Below are 18,864 nucleotides of genomic sequence, written 5' to 3'. Positions count from 1 at the left end.
AGGGGACTGATGCAGATGACAGGCAGCTCAGTGGGGCCCCCAGGGAGAGTGAGGCTAGCGAGCAGGAGGGAGGCCTGGACCTTGAACCTTCCACATCCTGCTTGGTAAAGTGAAGAAAACTCCTGCTTCATTGCAAGAACTAAAGAAGACAATGCGAGGCCTTCAGGTGATGATGGTGGTTTAGTCACTAAGTCATGTCCGACTATTTCAACCGCATGGACTGTAGCCTGCCATGCTCCCCTGTCTGTGCGATTTCCCAGGCAGGAATACTGAAGTGGGTTGCCATTTCTTTCTCCAGTGGATCTTCCTGACCAGGGATCAAACCCACATCTCCTACATTGCAGACAGATTCTTTACCACTGAACCACCAGAGAAACCAAGGCCATCAGGACACAGGGTCTTTATGCCCTACCTCATTTGGAAAACTGAATCCAGACACACTTGCTTGGAGATCAGAAAGTTCTCCACTCTGTCACGGCTCTCCTTGCTATTTCGAGAGGGCAGATCGTTTGTTTATCTCTGTTTCATAGGAGCACAACAGGTGTTTGTTGGAGTAGGGGCTGCCTTTTTTGAAGGTGCAAAAATAGCATTTGTCATATGAAAAAAAAAAGTGCAGTAACTTAACCTGCACAACCTCTGTCTCTTAATTTGGAAAACCATGACATATACATTGTAAATGAACTTGGGAAGGGTCCCAAGTGGCAAAGAGACATCCCCTGGTTAACCTTTCCAATGAAAGCAGGACTCATATTTCATCTTAAGAACTAAAAAAAGAAGAATCTTCCATCAAAGAACAGCCTGTTTGTTGTTACTGCCCTGAACATATTTTCCATGGTGGGCTAATTCAGAACCAGCTCTTGAGTCCCTCCTCTGTGCAAAGGACAGGGCTGGGCCCTGCGGACACAGGACAGAGGGAGCCACAGCCCCTTTCCTCAGGGACTTGGGCTCTGGGGGCCGCAGGAGGCCTCAGGAGGATGTCGTATTTACTCAACCCTGCCTTGAATGTGTGTTTCCTCTTCTCTGCAAGATCACCAGTCACTCATCGAGACTTCTAGTCTCTGTCTACCCTTGGATGCTCTAATCTCATGGCTTTGAATACCAACCATTTACCAATGACCTCAGACATGTGACTCAGTCCCAGATTGCTCCTCTGAATGCACTGTGTCCTGGGCCAGGGCACTGTTTAGAACATAACTCTGGTACGACCCTCCTCCTACAGGAGAGTCAGGAAGATGCTTTGCACCCCTAAGTGTCAGAGTTAATTTGAACCTGGTCGTGGGCACACAGCCACTCTGGAAAGAAACGGCTATTCCCCTTTCCCTGGTGTAAATGACTGTCCTCCCTTTGGGAAAGGCCCTAGAGATCACATGTGCTTCTCCATCATGGAGGTGGTTAGGTCCTGCCTTCTGTCGGCGGGATCAGGTCTGAGGACCGACTCAGGCCTGGAAATCGGCAGTGACCTACCACGCCTGTGTTTATTCATGGCGGTTTTGTCACCAGCCCCGTTTCTTTCCCCCAGAACATCGTGTTCTGTGAGTCATCTCTGTAGACCCCTGGGGTCATCGCCCTTCCCCCAGGTCACCATTCCCAGGCGGCTGCTCATCACAGTGACCCTTCTCGTCTTGCTCCTGATACCTACAGCTGCCATCTGCTCTCTGCTGGGCTCACATTCGGTGGTTCTCACCACTGCATCGGGGTGCTGAGACTAGTGCCAGGCATGACTTGAACTTTTTAGAAATGTACATTTCCCAGCCCCAAACCCAAACTTCTGAATCAAAACCTTTGGCTTGTGACAAGCCCTCTGGTTGAGTTTAATGCCCACTAAAATTTGAGAACCACCTCCTGCCTTGTCACCACCCCCTGCCAGAGAGGTCCCCGTCTGCCGTCAGCCCCTCCCCGTCTACTGTCAGCCCCTCCTCCTGCAGAAGCCACCACAGAGCTTCTCAGTGACACCTCATCCCCTCACCCGTGGGTGTCTTATCAAGTCGATAGATGGAGTGTCTGCACGGCCTCCCAAGGAACAAGGCCAGCCAGGTGGGTTTCTGTCCTAAGGCCACTTCTCGAATCTTTTGCTCCCTTCCTCCATGGTTTGCTACAGAAGATTTGGTGTCTCTGCTTCCTTTAACGTGGGCTGGCTCAGCAGCACACCAGCACAGTCATCCGCGGCCATCACACGAGTGTGCCCCATCCCACAGACTCCCTGCCCCAGCCCCGCATGACCACCAAGGCCTGCTGCTCCAACTACTGCTTGTAGCCGGGCTCTGTAGCACCTTCGACGGGTAACTCCTGTCCAACCTGTGCAGACCCAGCACTTTTCCAGTTGGCTTTTCTAAGGTTTCCACCTAGATACAGTTCTGGGAGCCAGGAGGAAGATGGTGCTCAATCCTGGAAGGCACCTGCTCCTTCTGTGGCCTCTGTATGGTCTTCTTGCCGGAGGCAGGCTCTATAATCCAACAGGGGAGAAGGTCACTTCTACGGTCCCAGGGAACACGGAGGTCCAAGGTTCTCACCTACAGTACCCAGATACCCCGTCCCTAGTCTCTGAGCCCCACTCCTTCCCCATAAGGAACTGAGTTCAACACAGACTTGGGGGGTGTGAGAACTCAGCCTCCTCCGAAGTACTGCCTCTCTTACCCTTAGGAAGTACCGTGCCTGGTCTTCCATTCTCTCTGACTTCTTCCACCTGCAGAACAACCAAGTAGCGGCTCTGACTCTCACACTTCGCTTAACATTGCTTAGCAGTAGGGCTGAGGACATTTTTTTTCTCAATGAGTCAGGGCATTTAGCAAATACGTATCCATTCCACAGCCTCTCTACTTGCTATTTTCTTCACACCTCTCCAAAGTCCATGCACCAGTAGTACATTCCCTCTGCCAATATCCTGTCCTGATTCATCAGGGTGAAAGTCTTAGCAGTCACACCCTGACACCACAGTGGGAACTCCTCCTACTCAATCCAAACACTAAATTAAGAAAACAACTTCATTTACAGTGGCACTAAAAAAGGGATAAAATACTTAGGACTAAAGTTTATGAAAGAAGTGCAAGCTTACGCTCTGGAAACTACAAAATATCACTGAAACAAGTTAAGGAAGATTTTAGTATAATAAACGGAAAGACATCCCATGTTCATGGATTGGGAGATTTCATACTGTTAAGATGGCATCTTACACATACACACACATAACCCATGTACACATACTTATCTATATATTTTTTCTATCTGCCCTCAAGCATGAGGGCGCATGAATGCCTCCAGATCCCTCCAGAATCCCAGGCTCATTCTACCCTCCCTGCTCCCTTTGCTTATCTGTAACTTCTTTCTCCAACAGTGAGAAGCCTGGCTCACATTCTCTGCAGTACCTTCACTTACTTGTTCAACCCTAGTATACACATAAAGTAGCTTTTCCATAGTCTCTTTCTTTTCAATGTTTATGTATTTGGCTGCATCAGGTCTTAGGACTCTCTAGTTGTGGTGCTTGGGCTCAGCAGTTGCAGAGTAAGGGCTTAGTTGATCCACGGCATGTGGGATCCTCATTCCTTGACCAGGGATCAAACCCCTGTTCCCTGCAATACAAGGCAGATTCTTAACCACTGGACCACCAGGGAAGTCCCTCCATAGTCTTTATAAAGCCCAAGTCAGATCATGCCCCTGCTCAAAACTCTCCCACACCTTCCCGTTTCACTCAGAGTAAACTCTAGTCCTTGTCCCCCTGTGGCCTCAAGGGCACTACCACATTGACCCCTAAGGCCTATCTCTTAGAGCCTTATCTTACATAGACTCGCAAGTCCTTTTCTCCTTTGTGTTTCTGCTCCAGACACCTTGGCTTCCTTGCTGCACCAGAGGCTGGGGTGATGGGAAGGGAATGGACTTAAAACCGGGAAATAAGGGAACTCGTTGAGGGTAGAACTATTCCATACTTTGGCACTGGGAGTGGTAACATTTGTCATTATTCCTTGAACTATACACTTAAAATCAGTCAATCTTACTGAATGTTAAATTCCCCTCAATAAAGTTGATCCTTTAAAAAAAAAAAAAAGACCTTTATACCAAGCAATAAAATCTGTGACATCACCCATTTGAAATGTTTGCTATGTTTCTCAAATAGTTTTTTTGAAAAATGTAACTGGTAAGATTTTCTGAGCTTTCATTCATTTCCACCTAAAATCATGTCCCCTTTCACCGTGGTTTGTTTCCTGTGGTGAACACTGTTGGGTTTAACAAGGATTCGACATAATTGGTTGGATTTGGCCACCTTTCTCTCCTCTCATATTGAGTAAAAATGTTATCCATCAGTGGCTTTCAAACTGTTCTGGCATTGGCCACAGTAAAAAGGAAGTATCGTTTAAATTAAACACACATCCAAGTCACAGAAACAGAAGTATCAGGGTGGCCAACAGAAAAACCCAAATGAACTTTTTGGCCAGCCCAACACTACGAGTTGTTACTTATCCCCTTAATATTTTAATCTTTTTTAAAATGCCAATTTGTATCTACAAATTTAATATTATGACTAATTAATGAGTCAACTAATAACTTCAAAACTCCTCATCTAAATGATGTCATATGCAATGTTAATCAATAGCATTGGCCTGGTATTCATCAACACACGTGTGTTTTAAATGCGATGGATAATGCATTCGGTATGAACGCATACTGTCACTGATCATTGCTGATCATCCTTGTGCAAATCCCCTTCCTGAAGGTTCCTAGCCTGTGTCAGGGAAATGGAGCCCTAGTCCACCCTTTCCAATCTCTTACCACCTCGTCAGTAGTTAACCACTGAGATTGACTCACAGGCAGGTAATCAATGGGGAAGGATGATTCTCTAAAATGACCAGGCATCAACTTACCAATGGTACTTAATATTTTTTCCCCACTGCCTTTGGGGATGGTTTTGATGATGTAGATAGCCATTGTCAGGAGGCTGCTTTAGGGCAATCGGCATGCAAGGTGGCAGCTAGGAGCCAGAGGAGGGGCGTGGTGGGGGCGGGGGGCGGAGAAGCTGCTTAATTTCTTGACTGCAAAGTGTCAGCTCCGCCACTAAAAATAGCAGTGGCGGCTAAGGCGAGTGGAGCTCTCTGCCAGAGCCCTCCTTCTAGACAGCCCCAAGGGTTAATCATCAGTAGCCAAGAAGTGATTCAGAGGGTGAACCTTTGACTAATACGGCTGTGTTTGAGCATCAGAGAGTTCGGTTTGGAGCTCTCAGGTGGAATCATCGCCTCATTCGTCAAAGTTCTGCTTCGAGGCCAGGCTAACTGCCCCACACCCACGAGCCTCCCCCATGGTGCCTGCGGGCGTCGGGCCTTCTCTTGAACCCTTGGGGTCATCACTTGGAAGTCTCTGAGGAAATGCGCTCCCTTCTCCTGCGAAATCTAATCCAGGCACCCTGCCCCTCAGCCTCCTGTAACCTGCTGAGCTGGCACCCCGGTTGGTTTCTCACCCCAGAATCCAGGCTGCTTGGCAAGCATCTAATAGATCAAATAAGCAGCCGCTAAACTGAAATGTCATAAAATACACCAAGCCCAGGTTCAAGTCTTGGTTTGACCTTGGCCAGCTCCCTTCCCCTCTCCAGGCTGCGGCTTCCTCGGCTGTAAGCGAGGGAATCAGACGGTGTTGTCTCTGAGGTCCTCTGGCAGCCGAGCTCCAAAGTGGCCCCGCGACGCCACCTCCGTCAGTCCTTCCCTCACGCGCCTGGGGGAGGCGGCGTGACACACCGGAGCCCGGGTTCTGAAGGACACGGCGGCTTCCTTCTCCGTCACTCTTTCTCGCCTCTGGATCCCTCACTCTAGAAAATTCTGACGCCACGTCCCGAGCAGCCCCGTTGAAAAGCTGAGGCAGTGAGGAACTCAGTCTCAGTCAACAGCCTTCAAGAAACAGCCCTGTGAGTGAACTCATCCTTAAGATGCTTGCTTCTTGACTGGACCTCATGGAAGACCCTGAGCCAGAACCACACAGCAAAGCCACTCCGCAGTTCCTGACCGTCAGACACTGACATAATAAGTATTTGTTCATTTGAGATTGTCTGTGACACAGCCATATAACTAATCCAGACCATTTCTGGCTCTAAAATCCTGTAGGCCTAAAGTCTCTGAAATAAACTTAGCGCTTTCAGGAAAAGCCTGATTTATAACAATTGTCAATCTTCCCCCTCCCACCGCCACCCCCCCCAAACCGGAATCCATAAAGAGAGAATGCGAAATGTGTCAAAATATATTTTGGAGTAACAGTATTTATTTTATTTGTGTTTGTAAGCATTCCCAAAGCTTTGCTGATCTTGCTTCACTGAACCCTTTATTTCACAAATGAAGGTGGAAATACAGATAAATTAGGTGACTGGAATAATGCAAATGTTCTTCACTTCACAACATTTGCATCTCTCCAGTGGTGAATAAGAATGAGGTGCAGGCTGGCTTTGTTTTGCTCCAGCTTCATCTTGAGAAACACGTCATGAGCCTTGGTGACACTGGCATGTATGTTTCCAGCAACTAAGGACCCAGAGAAATCCTGGGGGTGGAGGAGGCTAAGGCAAGGCAGCTGGCTACAAGCAGGGGCCCTGCAGCGTGCTAAGTCACCCCCGAGGCATGGATGAAGGTCAGACAGAGGGACAGCGGGCAGTGGGGCTGCCCCCTCAGCCTGGGTTAAGGAAAGACTTCTGACAGGACAGCAAATGACAGGAATGGATTTTCTATTTAAAATGAGGCCACGCAATACACAAGTGCTCAGTCGTGTCTGAGTCTTTGCAACCACATGGACTGTAGCCTGCCAGGCTCCCCTGTTCGTGGATTTTCCAGGCAAGAATACTGGAGTGGGTTACCATTTAGGGGATCTTCCCAACCCAGGGATTGAACCCAGGTCTCTTGTGTCTGATGCCTTGGTCAGACCCAATGCACTGAACTGAGGATGCAAAGAATCTGAGGCAGATTCTTTACCACTAGCGCCACCTGGGAAGATAAAAAAAAAAAAAATGAGGCCACGGTCCCCTGATAAACAAGCAGGATGGGAAGGAAATTAAATGTGTGGAAGGTTCATAGAGGGAGATCATGTCTCCTCTGGCTGAGGGCATGAGTCCAGGTAGCCCCCTAGGTGAAAACAAACAGCTAATGGCCTCAGAAATCTGAGTCAATAAGTGTAGTAATGGACATGAGAAGAGCGGGAAAAGTGGCCAAGAGGCAAAGGAGGGTGCCTGACGCTGGCAAAGCTCGTGGCTCTGTTTCACTTGCTCACGTCTTCCTAGATTCGGTGCCTCCTGGAGGACACCACCAAAAATTGTTTATTGAAAGGACAAAAATAAATGGGAAAATGAAATGAGGAAAAGGGGCGTGGATGGGTGGGAGATGACCCTGGCAGAACAGAAGTTTGCTCCTCTGAAAGCAGCTACTTCACCAAACAGAATATCATTGCAGTATTTTCTGAATTAAGTAATACTGTTGCTTCCTGACCTGCATACAGGTTTCTCAAGAGACAGATCAGATGGTCTGGTATTCCCATCTCTTTCAGAATTTTCCACAGTTTATTGCGATCCACACAGTCAAAGGCTTTGGCATAGTCAATAAAGCAGAAATAAATGTTTTTCTGGAACTCTCTCGCTTTTTCGATGATCCAGCGGATGTTGGCAATTTGATCTCTGGTTCCTCTGCCTTTTCTAAAACCAGCTTGAACATCTGGAAGTTCACGGTTCACGTATTGCTGAAGCCTGGCTTGGAGAATTTTAAGCATTACTTTACTAGCATGTGAGATGAGTGCAATTGTGCGGTAGTTTGAGCATTCTTTGGCATTGTCTTTCTTTGGGATTGGAATGAAAACTGACCTTTTCCAGTCCTGTGGCAACTGCTGAGTTTTCCAGATTTGCTGGCATATCGAGTGCAGCACTCTCACAGCATCATCCTTTAGGATTTGAAATAGCTCAACTGGAATTCCATCACCTCCACTAGCTTTGTTTGTAGTGATGCTTTCTAAGTCCCACTTGACTTCACATTCCAGGATGTCTGGCTCTAGGTGAGTGATCACACCATCGTGATTATCTGGGTCATGAAGATCTTTTTTGTACAGTTCTGTGTATTCTTGCCACCTCTTCTTAATATCTTCTGCTTCTGTTAGGTCTATACCATTTCTGTCCTTTATTGAGCCCATCTTTGCATGAAATGTTCCCTTGGTATCTCTAATTTTCTTGAAGAGATCTCTAGTCTTTCCCATTCTGTTGTTTTCCTCTATTTCTTTGCATTGATTGCTGAGGAAGGCTTTCTTATCTCTCCTTGCTATTCTTTGGAACTCTGCATTCAGATGGGAATATCTTTCCTTTTCCCCTTTGCTTTTCGCTTCTCTTCTTTTCCCAGCTATCTGTAATGCCTCCTCAGACAGCCATTTTGCTTTTTTGCATTTCTTTTCCATGGGGATGGTCTTGATCCCTGTCTCCTGTACAATGTCACGAACCTCTGTCCATAGTTCATCAGGCACTCTATCAGATCTAGTCCCTTAAATCTATTTGTCACTTCCACTGTATAATCATAAGGGATTTGATTTAGGTCACACCTGAATGGTCTAGTGGTTTTCCCTACTTCCTTCAATTTAAGTCTGAATTTTGCAATAAGGAGTTCACGATCTGAGCCACAGTCTGCTCCTGGTCTTGTTTTTGCTGACTGTATAGAGCTTCTCCATCTTTGGCTGCAAAGAATATATTCAATCTGATTTCGGTGTTGACCATCTGGTGATGTCCATGTGTAGAGTCTTCTCTTGTGTTGTTGGAAGAGGGTGTTTGCTATGACCAGTGCGTTCTCTTGGCAAAACTCTATTAGCCTTTGCCCTACTTCATTCTGTACTCCAAGGCCAAATTTGCCTGTTACACCAGGTGTTTCCTGACTTCCTACTTTTGCATTCCAGTCCCCTATAATGAAAAGGACATCTTTTTTGAGTGTTAGTTCTTAAAGGTCTGTAGGTCTTCACAGAACCATTGAAGTTCAGCTTCTTCAGCATTACTGGTCAGGGCATAGACTTGGATTACCATGATATTGAATGGGTTGCCTTGGAAACGAACAGAGATCATTCTGTCGTTTCTGAGATTGCATCCAAGTACTGCATTTTGGACTCTTTTGTTGACCATGATGGCTACTCCATTTCTTCTAAGGGATTCCTGCCCACAGTAGTAGATATAATGGTCATCTGAGTTAAATTCACCCATTCCAGTCCATCTTAGTTCGCTGATTCCTAGAATGTCGACATTCACTCTTGCCATCTCCTGTTTGACCACTTCCAATTTGCCTTGATTCATGGACCTAACATTCCAGGTTCCTATGCAATATTGCTCTTTTCAGCATCGGACTTTGCTTCTATCACCAGTCACATCCACAGCTGGGTATTGTTTTTGCTTTGGCTCCATCCCATCATTCTTTCTGGAGTTATTTCTCCACTGATCTCCGGTAGCATATTGGGCACCTACTGACCTGGGGAGTTCATCTTTCAATGTCTTATCTTTTTGCCTTTTCATACTGTTCATGGGGTTCTCAAGGCAAGAATACTGAAGTGGTTTGCCATGCCCTTCTCCAGTGGACCACATAGTGTCAGACCTCTCCACTGTGACCCATCCATCTTGGGTGGCTCCACACGGCATGGCTTAGTTTCATTGAGACAGACAAGGCTTTGATCCATGTGATGAGATTAGCTAGTTTTCTGTGATTATAGTTTCAGTGTGTCTGCCCTCTGATGCCCTCTCACAGCACCTACCATCTTACTTGGGTTTCTCTTACCTTGGACGTGGGGTATCTCTTCACAGCTGCCCCAGCAAAGTGCAGCCATTGCTCCTTACCTTGGACAAGGGGTATCTACACACGATGGCCCCTCCTGACCTTGAATGTGGAGTAACTCCTCTCGGCCCTCCTGTGCCCACGCAGCCACTGCTCCTTGGACCTGGGGTAACTCCTCTCGGCCGCCGCCCCCAGCCTTGGGGGCAGGGTAGCCCCTCTCGCCTCCACTCCCGGCCTCCAGCCCGGGGTAGCTCTTCTGAGAAACCCCTTCTTGAACTTGTTAATTTCCTTTTGGATCAGAAAGATCTAACTGGTCTTACCTGCTGTACAGCTCATGGAACTCTGCTCAATGTTATGTGGCAGCCTGGATGGGAGAGGAGTTTGGGGGAGACTGGATACATGTGCTGGAATAGCTGAGTCCCTTCGCCGTTCACCTGAAACTATCACAACATTGTTTTTTAACTGGCTCTACCCCAATACAAAATTAAAAGTTCAAAGAAAACAAAATGTTTTAATGATCTTAATTGGATGGGAATTTTTGGACCTGTTAGTATTGCTACCAAATAAAGCAGGAGGCTGGACCAAAAATACAAGGTGAGAGGCCAGAGGGAGAAGCTGATGGGATGCCCAGACTTTTGGTCAAATCTTTCAGGGGGCTTAAGACCCCAAGGGGGTATGGTTGACTTGGGGCTGCAAACCTACTATGGATTCAAGAAAATCTGGCTGCTTCATCAAGATCACCCTCGCAGATTCCTTGCTCCTCTCAATAGATCCCTTTCAAAATCATAGACCACTTGCAGCTGAACACATTTTCACTCCTCTGTATGAGTTTTTCCTTTGTTAATGGAATAAAGATGTGTTTGGGGAATGAATAACAGAAAAGCCTATCAAAATGGAAATACTAGGGAATGGAATTCTGAGAGATAAAAGGAACTTTTTCGTGTATTAAAGAGCAGTTTCTCCCACTGATATTTGCACACAACATGAAGATTAATTTTTCTGAAACTGAGTCTCAGGATAGATGTGATAATAGAATGAAAGCATCTTGTGTTCAATAAGCTGCTGTACTCCTCACAACATACCTGTCAGGAAGCAGGAAGCACATGTCATTGATGTTTTGCAGCAACAAGACCAAGCCATGGAGTTTTTAACAAATTGCTCAGTGTGATAGGATGGATCAGAGTGATTCACTGGGTAATAAGTACCAGGACATGTCTTGAATTGTAAATACGCTTTTCCATTGGGACCCTCTTAAGATTTTGCACAGGGATCTCAGTGATGGGCAGCAGATCCAGAGAGTTAACTCTTCACTTGCCAAGTTAGTGGTGGGTCATGGAGCAAAGATAACCCAGGATAACACATACACCCAGAAGTGAGTCATGCTGAACCTTGTAAAGCAGGGCACATTGATGGGAGGCCTGGGAAGTCATGACTGTGGGGTCAGGTAGAGACTCGGTCACTATCTGGGGTTCAATGAGATGTGATTCACAGAGACCCAGGGCAGATCCCAGGGAAGGAAGTGGATAATATTTACAATAACAGTGAAACTCCCCTTCCCCATTCCATTCACTAGGTCTTGTATGGTGCTCAGAGAAGGGCCAACTCTGCAGAAGATAAGGAAAAGCAAAGACTCAGGTGTAGGCCTTAGCTTTTCTAATAGTCTCTGGGGTTACAGAAGAAACTGTGCTGTAAGCAGCAGATCAGGGAGAACTCTCCACGAGGAAGAACATGGGGTTTTGCCTTCCAACCTCAGCCGCAGACTAGAACATATACCCCACACTTGGTGTATTAGAAGAGTTGCTAAGAAGGCTAGAAGTCGCTTGTTCCCAGAGAAGGGCTTCTGGGCTCTGCCAGGGAGCTTGAGGCATCCTGAAGGACAGAGGACTGGTCTGGGAAAGGGACAAGATTCCAGGAGGAAAATAGCAGTCAATCTAGACAGAAATGCTTACAGACAGCCCTGTATGTTTCCTGTATGTCTAAGGGAGATAGGAAGAAGACAGAGAAAGAAACTGAACTTGAAAGGGTCAAGGAGGAATTAGCATGTCCTGAGTCAACCTGGACAGAAGAGCAGACAAAAACAGACATCTTACCAAGGTCCCTGAGGGGGTCTCTCTTCGTGGCTTCCTCTTCCCAGCCTCACCTCGCCACATACCATTCCTTACCCCCAACTCTTGGGCACCAGGCAAGCCCCCTGAAATACAGGCGCAATGCTAGAAAGAGTCCAAGGATCTCTCCCGATTGGTGAGATTGCATATCCACCATGAAAAAGGCTCAGATGATTTTATAGAAAATCGGGGATGTTTCTTTTCCTGCACACCTGAATTTGCAGATTAAGAGCTGGCCCTGTGGTATTGTGTCAGAGGACTAGGACACCCAGGAAATGGGCACAGTTCAGCTCAGGGCTGGGGTTTCAAACTGGCCCCTCCAGTGATGACAAAGGTCTATCTACTCTGTGCCTTGTTGACTCCCCTTTTTCTCCTTTCCCCCGTTTTGGCAGAAATATTGTACTAACCCATCATGGATAGTCCTCTTCATGAGGCTCTGTCTGAACTCAGCAAAACAAAGTGTGATAATCAAGTGTGAGGTTGGCCTCATGTGTAGGGAAAGGAACAAGCTTACTAGAATTTGCCATTTCATCCTCTCTCAAACACCAGGACTGAAAAGGGCTGGAAAACTGGGATGTGGAGACAAAGCAAAAGGTCTAGTTATTCAAACACTTGGAGAATTTTCTAGGAGGGCAAGAGAAAACTTGTATTGCTAAGTTAGGGGTTTGTTCATCCCAGACATTTGGCCATTGGACACAAGGCAGTCCAGGATGGCTTCCAATTCCTGCGGTCTGACGGGACGTCCTGGGAGCCACCCTGGTGTCATGATTGGGTGCAGCGGGGAGGGAGTAAGCCTGGAGGTGACTGGAGATCAGAACACACAGCGGTAAGGAGAATGATCTGGCAGGGCGAGATGCAGGTGGCTTCAAGGTTAAAAATATGGTAGGGTAACAGCTTTCAAATGTACATGCCCAATAGAGATAAGTGAGTCTTGGTTGTATTATGAAGTACCAGTTTTTAAAAACTGAAATTTATTTACAATGTTTTATATGTACAACAAAATGACTCAGCTTTGCGTACATATTTTTTCCATTGTAGGTTATTGCAAGATATTGAATATAGTTCCCTGTGCTATACGATAAATCCTTGATGTATTTTATATATAGTGATGTGTAACTGTTAATTCCATATTCCTTATTTATTCCTCCCCCTTTTCACTTCAGTAAGCATAAACCTGTTTTCTATGTCTGTGAGTCTGTTTCTGTTTTGCAAATTAATTCGTTTGTGTTATTTTTTTAGAGTCTACATATAAGTGATACCACATAATATTTGTCTTTCTCAGACTTCACTCAGTATGATAATCTATAGGTCCATACAAAAAAATAAGCTCAAAATGGATTAAAGGCTTGAATATGAGACAGAACACTATAAAACTCCTAGAGGAAAACATAGGCAGAACACCCTCTGACCTAAATCGCAGCAGTATCTTCTCCGATCTGTCTCCCAGAATAATGGAAATAAAAACAAAAATAAACAAATGGGACCTACTTAAACTTAAAAGCTTTTGCACAACAGAGAAAACAATAGACAAAATAAAAAGACAACCCACAAATTCTGAGAAAATATTTGTAAATGATGTGACTGACAAGGGATTAGTCTCCAAAATTTACGAACAACTCATGATGCTTAACAATATCAAAACAAACAATCCAATCAAAAAAATGGGCAGAAGACCTAAACAGACATTTCTCCAGAGAAAACATACAAATGGCTAAGAGACACATGAAAAGATGTTCGACATCACTAATTATTAGAGAAATGAAAATCAAAACTACAATGAGATATCACCTCACACTAGCCAGAATGGCTATCATCAAAAACTCCACAAACAATAAATGCTGAGAGAGAAGGGAACCCTCCTACACTGTTGGTGGGAGTGTAAATTAGTACAGTCACTATGGAGAACAGTATGGAGGTTCCTTTAAAAAACTAAAAGTAGAGCTACCATATAGACCCTGCAATCCCACTCCTGGGCATATATCCAGAGAAAAGCATGTTCTGAAAGGATACACGCAACCCAATGTTCACTGAAGCATTTACAATAGCTAAGACATGGAAGCAACCCAAATGTCCATCGACAGAGAAATGGATAAAAAAGCTGTGTTTTACACACACACACATACATATATGTATGTATACACACACACACACACACACACACACACACACACACACACACAATGCAATATTGCTCAGCCATTAAAAAGAATAAGACAATGCCACTTGCAACATGGATAGATCTAGAGATTGTCATTCTCAGTGAAGTAAGTCAGACAGAGGAGAAATATCCATATGACATCCCTTACATGTGGAATCTAAAAGGAAATGATACAAATGAACTTGCTTACAGAAAACAATCTCTTAAAAAACAGAAACTCACAGACTTAGAGAACAAACTTATGGTTGCTGGGGAGGAAGGATGGGGGAAGGGGTAGTTAGAGAGTTTGGGATGGACGTGTACACACTGCTATATTTAAAATGCATAACTAACAAGGACCTACTGCATAGCACAAGGAACTCTGCTCCGTGTTATGTGGCAGCCTGGATGGGAGGGGAGTTTGGGAGAGAACGGATACGTGCATATGTGTGATGGGGTCCCATTGCTGTTCACCTAAAACTATCATAACATTGTTTGTTAATTGGTTATACCTCAATACAAAATTAAAAAATTGAAAAAAACTCCAGGTCCATCCATGTTGCCGCAAATAGCAATATTTCGTTCTTATTTAGGGCTGAGTACTATTCCATTGTATATCTACCTCTACCCACCGTATTTTCTTCACCTGTTCATCTGTTGCTGGATACCTAAGTTGCTTCCTGGTGGCTACTGTAAATAGTGCTGCTATGAGCATTCAGTGCACATATCTTTTCAAATGAGAATTTTTGTTTCATGAAATACCAATTCAGTTCATATTATTAAATTAACTGAATATCAACTTCCAGGCAGCTATCTTCTCTTCTGAAAGGCATTTAAATTAGAACACACTTATATGACAGTGAGATAAAAATCAGTACATATGTCAGATTTCCAGCTCACTGCTTTAAAAAGACACATTCTAATTTGATGCACAACTAACACTCTAGTTATAGAAAGCTGAGTGAAGATGCAGACAAAGGCAAGTCCGTGTGTTAAACTGTAAGTTCTTCTAAGATGCTCCACCAATACCATTCTTCAGAGACCATTGAAATAGTACTAGCATATGGCCTTTCATTTAGATTTATGTAGCAATTTACAATGGAACAGATGTCTTTGTTTATGTCATATAACAGAACTGGGAGCAATTAAAAATACTTTTCTTATGATCATTTCATCCAACCTTCCATCACTGCTAATAATTTACTTTATTGACAGTAAAGGAAGCCCATAAAAGAATGGCTGGATTCTACTGCCTTTCACCTTATCAACTCCTAATAGTTACAGTCAAGGGTGGAAAAGCCACCATCACCAACTTTGAGAATGGCGTGAAGATCCAAAGCAGTACTGTACACAGCTGGTGAATCAAGAAAATATAGGGTGTCCAGGAACTAAACCAAAAGGAATGGCAGCCTAGCAGGGAAATTCAAGCCTACAAATTCCCAAGACATGTGGCCCTGGGGTTGACCTCTATCTGCAGTAGCTCCAGCTTGCCTGTCTTTATAAAGTGGCTTTAATAGCTTGTGGATAGCAAAAGAAATATATTGCTCAATTTGGTTCTAAGTAAATTAAGAGTTTCTGAAGTCGATTTTAATTCAAATGTGGAAGAGCACAAACCCTCACGTTATCACAAAGTGAACACATCCCGTATCAGTATCAAGACCAACAGATAGAATACAGCTAGCACCCGGAGTATCCCTCATCTCCCATCCCAGGTGCTCCCTTCTCCATTCAAAGCCATAGACTGCTGTAGCCATTACAATGGAGTCATACAAGACACATTCTTATGTATCCGACTTCCTAACTGGAAACAACCTAAATGCTCAAGGACAGAACTAATGGGTAAGTAAATTGTGATCTATTTATACAATGTAATACAACACAGCAACCAAAAGGAGTGACCTGTTGCTACCTGCAATAGCATGGATTCCTTTCACAAACATAAGGCTGAGTGAAAGAAGCCAGATTCCAAAGAACGTGCAATCAAAAACAAACAAAACTGGCTACGGAGTTAGAAGTCAGAGCTACTGTTCCCTTTGGGGATTATGAAAAAGGCAATGTCCTAGGAGATTTTTCAGTATTTTAAATTGTGGCTGTTATAACGAGTTGAGGTTTAGGGTTAGGACAGAGAGTAGTGTTAGGCTTTTACATTGTCCTGATTACCAACGAGGACGAGCATTTTTGCATATTAGCTACTCTTTTGTGACATGTCTGTTCACATCTTCTGCCCATTTTGCTTTAGGGTTGTGTGTCTTTTGCTCACTGATTCATTTTTTACATATTTCAGACACAAGTCCTCTCTTGTATTTGTGGTTCTACCTCTCTGGTCATATGTATTACAAATCTTTTCTCCCAATCTGAGTCTTGCCTCTTCCTAATGGTGTCTTTTTAAAATTGAGATACAATTCACATTCCATAAAATAAAGCTACTTAGAGTATACAATTCAGTGGTCATTAGTACATTCACAAGGTTGCATGTCCTCTATCTAATTTCAGAGCATTTTCACCAGCCCAATGAGAAACTCCATTCCCGCTAGCTGCTACTTTGCATTCTCTCCTCCTATCCTTAGCAACCATTAAACTACTTTTTGTCTCTATCAATTTGCCCCTTCTGAACACTTTGTAGAAATGGAATCATATAATACATTTTTGTGTGTCTGGCTTTTATATCTTTGCAAAATGTTGTCAAGGTTCAGCCATGTAGTGTGTGTCAATACTTCACTCCTTTCTATGGCTGAACACTATTTCACTGCACAGATATAACAAATTTTGTTTATCAGTTAATCAGCTGATGGACATTTGAGTTGTTTCCACTTTTTCGATAATGTAAATAATGCTGCTATGAACATTCATGTACAAGTTTTCGTGTGAAAAAAATGTTTTCAATTCTCTGGAATTTAAAGGTAGGAGTGAAATTGCTGAGGTATATGGTAACTGAGTGTTTTAACTTTTTGAGAAATGGCCAAACTTACCAAAAACAGTTTCACCATTTTACATCCTCATTAGCAAGATATGAGGATTCCAATTTCTCCATATCCTTGCCAACATCAACTTACTGTCTGACTTTTTAGTTATGTTATTAGAGGATGTGAAGTGGTAATTCCTTGAAGTTTTGATTTGCATTTTCCTAGTAACTAATGATATTTAGCATCTTTTCACTTGCTTGTTGGCCATTTGCCTATCTTCTTTGAAAAATGTTTATTCAAATCCCTTGCCCATTTTTTAAACTGAGTTTATTTTTTATTGTCAAGTTGCTAGAGTTATTTATATATTCTGGATGCAAGTTCCTTACCACATGCATGATTTGCAAATATTTTCTCCCATTCTGTGGGTTGTCTTCTCACTTTATTGATAGCATCCTTTGAAGCACAAATTTTTACAATTTTGTTGAAGTCTAATTTATCTATTTTTTCTTTGGTTGCTTGTGTTGTGGTATCATGTCTAGGAAAACACTGCCTAATCCAAGGTCATACAGGTGTGCACCTGTATTTCCCCCTAAGAGTTTTATAGTTTTAGCTTTGATCTATGATCCATTTTGAGTGAATTTGGGGGACATAATATGAGGTAGGGATCCAATTTCATTCCTTTGCATATGGATATTCTGCTGTCCCCTCACTATTTGTTGAAAAGACTATCAATTTTTCCATTGAATTGTCTTGGAATCCTTGATCCAAAAATGTAAGGATTTATTTCTGGACTCAGTTCTATTTCATTGACCCTTATGGCTATCCTTTTGGAGTACCACTTGTCTTAATTGCTATAGCTTTGTTTTTCTTTTTCAAGATTGTTCAAGCTATTCTGCATCCCTTGAGTGTCTATGTCAAATTTTTGATCATTTTGTTAATTGTTGCAAAAAACAGCTAGGATTTTGATAGGGATTGTGTAGAATTTGTTGGTCAATTGAGGAGTATTGCCCTCTTAACAAAAGTAAGTATTCCAATTGATTAACATAGGATGTCTATCCTTTTATTTAGGTCTTCTGTAGTTTCTTTCAATGAAATTTTGCAGTTAACAGTATGCAAATCTTACATCTCTCTTGTTAAGTTTAATCCCAAGTATGTTACTCCCTGTGATGCTATTTTTGTAAATGGAGTCGGTTTCTTAATTTTGTTTCTAGATTAGTTATTGCTGCTATATAGAAATACACTGAGTTGTATATGTTGATCCTATACCCTACAGCCTTGCTGAAGTCATTTATCATCTCTAGGAAATCTCCTTGGTACGGACTCCTTAAGATTTTCTATGTATAAGACCATGTCATCTACAAAAAAAAAAAAAAAAAAGGATAATTTTACTTCTTGCTTTCCAATCTGTGTGCAGTTTATTTCACTATCTTTCTAACTGTCCTGGCTAGAACCTCCAGAACAATGCTGAAAAGAAGCGGTGAGAGCAAGATGTTTTTGGCTTGTTCCTTACCACAACATTTCACCATTAAGTCTTCCTACGTTAAGCATAACATGAGCTGTGAGATTTTCATAGATGCCTTTTTTGAGAATGAGACAATTCCCTTCTTTTTCTAGTTTGTTGAGCATTTTTATTATGAAAGGTGTTGGATTTTTTTCTAATATGTTCTCTGCATCTGCTATTTTATTTTGATTCTATTAATATGGTATACTGGGCTTCCTTGGTGGCTCAGATGCAGGAGACCTGGGTTCGATCCCTGGGTTGGGAAGATCCCCTGAAGGAGGGCATGGCAACCCACTCCAGTGTTCTTGCCTGGAGAATCCCCATGGACAGAGGAACCTGGCGGGATACAGTCCATGGGGTCGAAAAGAGTAGGACACGACTGAGCAACTAAGCACAGCACACATGGTATATTATGGTATAATATGGTATATTACACTGAGTGTCTTACTTTGAACCAACAGTGTCATTTGATAAATAA

This window comes from Giraffa tippelskirchi, chromosome 12, assembly GCF_054371585.1.
Source record: "Giraffa tippelskirchi isolate mGirTip1 chromosome 12, T2T-mGirTip1v1.2.pri, whole genome shotgun sequence".
In the NCBI taxonomy this organism is placed as follows: Eukaryota; Metazoa; Chordata; class Mammalia; order Artiodactyla; family Giraffidae; genus Giraffa; species Giraffa tippelskirchi.
This window is presented reverse-complemented; position numbering follows the sequence as displayed.